The sequence below is a fragment of the Ciona intestinalis genome, unplaced genomic scaffold (assembly GCF_000224145.3).
Source record: "Ciona intestinalis unplaced genomic scaffold, KH HT000056.2, whole genome shotgun sequence".
NCBI classification, from domain to species: domain Eukaryota; kingdom Metazoa; phylum Chordata; class Ascidiacea; order Phlebobranchia; family Cionidae; genus Ciona; species Ciona intestinalis.
In genome coordinates this window covers 8,729-16,489 of record NW_004190378.2, presented here as the reverse complement: position 1 = coordinate 16,489, position 7,761 = coordinate 8,729, and the positions used below count along the sequence as shown (strand labels likewise).

The following is a 7,761-nucleotide window of genomic DNA, read 5'->3' as shown; positions in this document are numbered from 1 at the left end:
AACGGGGTATGTTAATCCAATAACATAGATAGATCAAATTAACTAACCTGTTCCAGAAGCAGAACTTTTCTACCCTTTTTCGCCAAGTGTAAAGCAGTCCAAGAACCTATTACTCCAGCGCCTACTACTATAGCGTCGTACATGGCTAGTGTCCTAGCGTCTCTGTATTGTCTGTGTACAACCATGGAACAACTATTTACACAGGAAACGCGTTTCATGAATTGTTACTTGCTAAGTACAACATGTGCGTCTGATCGATGTGTAATAAAACTCCTTAGATTTTAACTCAACAGTGAGCATGAGGTGTATGAGTACACCATGTGTCTGGTATATAAGAAGACACCCATGTGATAACTCGACAGTGAGCATGAGGTGTATGAATACACCATGTGTGTCTGATGTATAAAAAGACACCCATGTGATAACTCGACAGTGAGCATGAGGTGTATAAATATACCATTTGTATAACTCGACATTGAGCATGAGGTGTATGAATACACCGTGTGTGTCTGGTGTATAAGAAGACACCCATGTTATAACTCGACAGCGAGCATGAGGTGTATAAATATACCATGTGTGTCTGGTGTATAAGAAGACACCTATGTTATAACTCGACAGTGAGCATGAGGTGTATGAATACGACATGTGTGTCTGGTGTACAAGAAGACACCTATGTTATAACTCGACAGTCAGCATGAGGTGTATGAAAACACCATGTGTGTCTGGTGTATAAGAAGACACCCATGTTATAACTTGAAATTGAGCATGAGGTGTATGAATACGCCATGTGTGTCTGGTGTATAAGAAGACACCCATGTTATAACTCGACATTAAGCATGAGGTGTATGAATACGCCATGTGTGTCTGGTGTACTATCTTTGTACAACAACCAAAGTCGAGCAATGAGTTAAATCATCATACAGGCCTCTCTTGAGCAAAACACTTTGAAACGATCGCTCCGTTTTGAATTAATAAACGTCTGTGTAAACTTCTATTACAGTCGGCAATGCAAAATATTTTGCAACAGTAAATCTAACCCTTATTTGGAATGGGTTACCTGCCTTAACACTGTGTGTCCATGATTCGTTGTGCGGACTTCCAAAAACACGAATGTATCGTAATTACTGTGGGGGAGGGGGCGGAGGGGAGGCAACAACAGTCATATAACCCAAGTTTTCTTTTTAAACAACTCGTGCCGGCTGACAATAAAGTTACCACAACACAGGGTATATTTGCTGATGTTCAATTTATTAAAATTGTACCTTTGCAGCTTGAAAGGAAACCTCATTGCAGCTTAAAAGGAAACCTCATTATAATCTAATTTGAGAATCAAAATCCTCGGACTCATGGTCTGGAACTAAAAATTAAATGTTCTTATTAACATGTTGAATAAAAAAAAAAACTTATTTATTCTAGCATGGCGTAGTAACAAAGACCATCGTTATAATAAAGGGGTTTTGTTTCATACACTTCGTGCCCGCTTATGAGATACTATGTAAGTAACTTTGTAGGTGATTACTTTAATGACTCTCTTTATGTTTTGTGTATACTTGATAATTTGGACAAACCATTAGTGACCACTAGGTTTGAAACAATTGTTGTTAAGTGTTTTGCCCAAAGACAAAAATGGCAGCAGCTTTGAGCCTTGAACCTGTAACCTCTAGCATACAGGCAGGCGCGCTAGTCGTTGAGCCACGGCATCATATTTTAAAACATTTTATTAAACTTAATTATACTGTTAACTTTTACGGACGTTAAAAGGCTATTATAATTAACACAACGACAATACATTTGTTGGTTTGGTATCTGTAAACTTACTTTCATTCATTTCTGGCATTTCTTCTTGATCATAAGCGATTATACGACGACGACGACGACCAACACGGCGACGACCACTAAGCCACCAAGCAGTAGTAGTTTCAGTGAGGACGAGAAGTCCGATGAGAAGCAAAAGTAGAAGTGCTGACTTGTTCATCTGCAGTAAAATATAATTACTACTAGCCATACAAAGAACAATACAGTTTACTCACGTTGTTTCTTTTGAAGAACGGATGAAATATTGCAAAACCAAGCGCATTTTATAACTAGCGTTGTTTGATTGTTTCCGATGCATCTGCTTTCAAGAGTAAAATCCCTTCTTCTCAATAAAATTCCTTTTTCTTATTAAAATCCCTTTTTCAACAAAATCCTTTCTTCTCAATAAAATTCCTTTTTCTTATTAAAATACTTTTTTTCAACAAAATCCTTTCTTCTCAATAAAATTTCTTTCTCTCAATTAAATCTCTTCTCAATTAATCTCTCTCTTGATAAATCCCTTCTTTTCACTAAATGCGCCGCCCGATTTCGTAGATTTCTACCGATGAGTTCCTTGTGTAATGTATTCAGTTCGCACTGTACGGATTAATACGCCTGAAAAAACGATCGAAATTCTATTGCAGGATTTGACTAAACTTTGCTTAATACCAAACACAAATAACGCGGCTGCTTTAGATATTGTTTCATGTTTTGTTGAAATATTTGATAATGTCTTACGGTATACAGCAGAATAAATGTTGACCACACTGAAGTCTTGCGTTGTATTATGCAAAATGTAATATACTCATTGTCATGAACAGTACATTCAAATAAGCTTGAAAAATCTTTCAATATAGTTCAACAACAATGAACTAAACTTTTCGAATGTTCTTGCGATTGTTTAACATCAGCTAAAAAAAGTTTCACATTTAAATGTAAATTGTCGTGTACACTTTCGTCGACATACGATACTCCTGTCTTTAAATTTATCCTGAACAACCGTTTCATCACGTAGCCATGTCTAGACAGGAAATTCAAGAACATCAATACTGCGGCAATAAGATAATTAACAAACAAATAAACGTTTGAATGAACGCTCTGTGTCGAAAACAGAGAATGAAAGAAAGAATTAACCAGAAAGAATTAACCAGAAAGTTAACGGGTGGTTATTAAATGGAAACCATGATCTCCAACTATAGTGCAGATGCCATGTCTAGAGAGGAAGCGTAAAAGGAAATAACAAAGCGATTAAATGGATTCTCTCTCTCGAAAACACGAACCATGATCTAACTATAGTGTAGTCATGTCTAGAGAGGAAGCGTAAAAGGAAATAACAAAGTGATTAAATGGATTCTCTCTCTCGAAAACACGAAAGATGAAATGACAGCTTTAGTAAAATGAAAACTTAATAAGTTTGATTTCAAAGTTTACGATATACGATATTATAATAAGTTATCGGTTTATGTATAATTTGTTTGTTTTTCTAATATGGCACAGTATATTTAATGCTTCTTCTTGACCAGAAGTTAGGAGATCGAGCCTCTTACTGCTACCATGTGAACATGGGTGTCATGAAATAGGACAAGGTAATTACCCCAACAAAGTGGTACATTGCGGGTTGTTTAAATTGTTATTCATACATTAAACCTAAAATTTAGAACTAAATACTTTTGTTATAACATGCCACAGTATTTGGCGCGTCTGCCTCTTGTTTAGGAATCGAGCCCCTATGCTGCCACCATGTGTGCATGCGTGTCCGCAGCATAGATATCATATATGCGCATAGTACGTATTTAACCAATGTGAAATCGTGGGTCCTTAGCGACGCAAAATGGCGGCATTCTAATCGACTTCAATATTGGACACTAGTTGCGTTATATATATGATATCTATGGTCCACAGACACAAACCATAGTAGCAGCTCAGCCAGTAAAGTTTGGTTAAAATGCAAGTCTAACTTTTGCATTGTTCACTATGAAATTATGTGTGCATGCGTTAGTGTGGTTAGTCGGTAGTGGGGGAATGGTTACTGAGGAGAAGTATTTGGGGTTGGGGTTTTCCGGGGGAGGAGCAATAGTCACAGGGAGAAATAGCCTTAGGGGAACAGTTTGGGGTTAGAGATTGGCCGGGGGTGGGAGAAAGTAGTCACGGGGTGAATTACCCGGGAAATAGCCAGGGGGAATGGTCGTGCTGGGCGAAGTAGCTAGGGGGATAATCACGGTGGGGAAGGTAGTCGGAGGTATTTTGGCGCTTGAGGCTGCAAATTAAGCACACGGGTTTTACCAGGTGCAGCATAAAGAAATATTTTTTCCGCTTCAATAAATGATTCAATAAATATTCTGCTTTCATTATCTATTTTCCTTCGTTTACCTTCTATTGTAACTAATACTTTGTGTCAAAGATATAGCTTACTCCTGTCTTAGCAATTTGAATTATAGTGATATCATATTATTGAAAGTAAAAGGGTCGCGGTTGTGCCGAAATAATATTTTATTTTAAGGGAGTTGTCGTAACAATGGACAAGATGCAAATTTAAAGGGCCTAAACACACCCAAATGCACATCGCTTTAATATAAACAGTGTGTTTTTCTAATTCCAACGACACCTTACTTGTTTTAATTGATTCTGTATAACCAAAGATATTCCAGCTCAAACACCGTGAAATTCATAAAACTGACTTAAAACTGCGTGGCAAAAAAAATTAAGAAGTGTACTACCCACGTGACAAATCATGGAAAGAACGTGGAAAGAGCCAACAAAGACGGGACGAGAGCAAGTGCGAGTTTGCCTACGCCCTGAAACATCTCGGCTCCCGCGCGTACGCGAAGGAAGAGAAGGAAACCAGCATGCGCAACGAAATTCTCTATTTGGCGTTAGTACATGGTCTGGCCGACAACGAACTGGCAAATTCAATACCAAATAAAATAGGGTACTCCCGAGATTTCTGGGATGCAGCGAAGCTAGTTTTGTATTCAGAACCCTTATCTCAAATACTCGAAAACGGTCCTACTTTGTGAATGTGGCCAAAACAGAAAGTGTGACAAAGCAAGTAAACCCAACGAGAGAAAATTGGTTCACGATAAGGATGGAATTAGAAAACATGAAGCGTATGATAGTTTCATTTGAAAACACCACGAGTGGGAAACATTGACCCACCCCAGCTGGTCGTTAATGCTTTAGTTGCGGTCAGTAGGGACACATCTGAAGATTTTGCCCAAACTTACAACCAAGGGTAAGGAACAGTACCATTCCTGATAATGTTGTAAGAAACGGACACTTTAATAACCAGAATCCTCCAGTATGATGCGTTCGACGGAGAGAAATATTCGTGCTGACTCGGCAAAAAATAAGATACAAACTAAAAGAACAGGAAACGTTATCCGAAGTGAACTTTGCGGGAGATATATCGTACGATTTCATTCTGGGACTGGACTTTTTGCAACAAAATCATTGTCGTTTGTATCATAGATCAAACTTGATGACTACGCCAAAATCCGGCGTCCCACTTTTGTCCAAACCATATATTCCGGAGTGTCATAAAGTATGTGTAATTGAAAAAGTCGAAGTTGCGTTTACTGAGGTAATAGTACGTGCTATATCCAGTCGACATGGAGGAAATAATAAACTTACACCAGAATTTTCAGCGTTCGTCGAGAGAAACAAGCAGTTTTGCTCTCGGTTCGGTTAATTGACAGTCAACGGTATTACCGCGTACCAACGAAACGCCTCAAGGCGCAGCATTAGTTCCCGCCAGCTGCTCAATCAATGCTGTAACTAAACATAAGTTGGTGTTCGACGGCGTGAACCTCAGTGACAAATTTAATGGACAACATAGGAAAGCCATAGAACGTCTGTTGCACGACCATACTAATGCTTTTTCTGTTTCCAGCACAGATTTAGGTCGAACGAACTGGGTAAAACAGAACATCGACACGGGAGATGCAAGACCAAGGCAACCCCTGAGAAGAACCTCCACAAGCGACAGCAGATCGAGGATATAATTTTGGAAATGAGAAGTCTGAACTTAATAAAACCGTCAACTTCTCCGTGGTGGAGTTGTTTTGGTGAGGAAAAAGTTGGGTGAGCCACGTTTTTGCATTGACTACCGCCAGCTTAATGAGGTAACTAAGAAAAACAGTTACCCTTCACCACGCGTCGATGACATCTTGGACGAAATGGCCGGATCCACTTTCTTTTCGACGCTGGACCTAAAATCTGGCTATTGGCAAATAGCAATGGATGCAGATTCACGTGGGACTATTTGAATTTACTGTCATACAGGTATGGAAGGAACGGAGTGTTGGCCTATCTTGACGGTATCGTTGTGCATGTACGCAATTTAACGATTAAATGAAGTGCTGAACCGAATCGAAGACGCGGGACTCACTCTGAAACTATCGAAGTGCTACTTGTTCGAAGAAAAGGTTCGATTTCTTGAACACATCGTCTCTAAAGTTGGCATAGCTTGTGTTCCGGACAGATTGCAGCTGTAGCTTCGTGGCCGGTACCCAGATCAATGAATCAGGTACGTCAGTTTGTTGGTTTGACTTCATATTATCGAAAGTTTGTCAAGGATTACGCAAAAAACTGCCGCACCATTGCATAAACTTACAAAGAAAGGTCACAAGTTTGAATGGTCAGACGAATGTCAACAGTCATTTTCCGCTCTATAAGATGTGCTGGTTGTAACTCATGTACTACACAATACACTTGCTTTTCTTGTTCTTTCATAGTAGACACCCGATGCTTCTGGCCACGCACAGGAATGCGTGCTTGGACAAGTCATTGACGGAAAAGAAAATGTAGCAGAACGACACTACTCTACCACGCAAAACGAGTTACTCGAAGTGATCTTTGCAACAAAACTATTTAAATTCTATCTTTTAGGCTGGAAGTTCACATTACGAACAGATCACGCATCTCTCCGATAGCTATGGAAATCTCGGGAAATCTACGCGCAATGTGGCCGTTGGGTAGAACTTGGCCCAATTCAACTTCGAGATTGTACATCGCCCGCAGAAGTCAAACACAAGAACGCTGATTCGTTGAGTCGACGAGACGAGGACGACAACTGTCCGTTCAACGTCAAGGTGGAAAAGATAATACACAACAAAAATGAAATTCGCTAAGTATATGAAATTAATTTACTTACTTCATGGGCTGCCCTTTGACCGAATAACGCGAAGCCCTTTTTCAGCTGGCTGGAACGTGGAGTCAGACCCGAATACTGTAAAGTTAAAAACTACCATCAGAATCTTGTTGTATTAGACCCCGTTTCAGAAATTAAGACTCGAAAACGATGTTATATACATATGGGGCGGTGTTTTCGGAACGACTTTATTGGCCACAGTGGCGAGAGTATGTTCAAACCTATTGTCCGCAGTGTAGAACCTGTGTGCTGAATAAAAGACCGATTAAATTTAACCGCACCTTTAGTACCATCGCAGGAAACAAGAGCGTTGCAGCGTATCGAGATTGACGTCCTTGGCCCCCTCCCAGTGACATCACTAGGGTTCCAATACATACTCGTCACCTGTGATGTGTTCACCAAGTATGTACGAGCCTGGCCAATGCGTCGACAGACAGCGAAGGAGCTAGAAAGCCTGTTGTAGCATCAATGGTTTACTCTACATAAAGTGCCGGAAACTATACACTCGGATCGAGGTACAAATTTTGAGAGTAAATTGTTTCAGGAATTTGTTCAACTTATGGGAAGCAATAAAACTCGTAGCATGGCTTATCACCCGGCATGCAATGGTGGAGTTAAGCGTAATAATAAAACAATAACTGGCATGATCCGAGACTACGTTCCAAAGGACGAAAAGGGCTGGGACAATCCACTGTCAGCCGTGGTAGCCGCTTACAATTCAAGTAAGCATGAGGGCACTGGCGTCGCACCTCATTTTCTGTTGACAGGTCCAACACTCCGTCTCCCAGCAGACTTAATGAATCCGACACCAAACCACA

General features: G+C 40.0%; 2 long non-coding RNA genes across 4 annotated transcripts; one reads left to right on the top strand and one right to left on the bottom strand.

Annotated features, from left to right (window-relative positions):
* Positions 1 to 1,228: 1,228 nt before the first annotated feature.
* Positions 1,229 to 2,152, bottom strand: LOC100176860. The gene is made up of 3 exons (XR_182180.4): positions 2,031 to 2,152; positions 1,819 to 1,975; positions 1,229 to 1,357 (listed from the first exon to the last, which is right to left on the bottom strand). It is a non-coding gene; the product is annotated as an uncharacterized LOC100176860 (long non-coding RNA).
* Positions 2,153 to 4,440: 2,288 nt separating this feature from the next.
* Positions 4,441 to 7,755, top strand: LOC108950208. Of its 3 annotated transcripts, none has more exons than XR_003396668.1 (4): positions 4,442 to 5,026; positions 5,094 to 5,874; positions 6,076 to 6,923; positions 7,231 to 7,755. It is a non-coding gene; the product is annotated as an uncharacterized LOC108950208 (long non-coding RNA). The 3 variants fall into 3 exon arrangements; XR_003396669.1 differs by having other exon boundaries at positions 4,443 to 5,026; positions 5,094 to 6,319; positions 6,682 to 6,923; XR_001975121.2 differs by having other exon boundaries at positions 4,441 to 5,026; positions 5,094 to 6,923.
* The last annotated feature ends 6 nt before the right edge of the window (positions 7,756 to 7,761 follow it).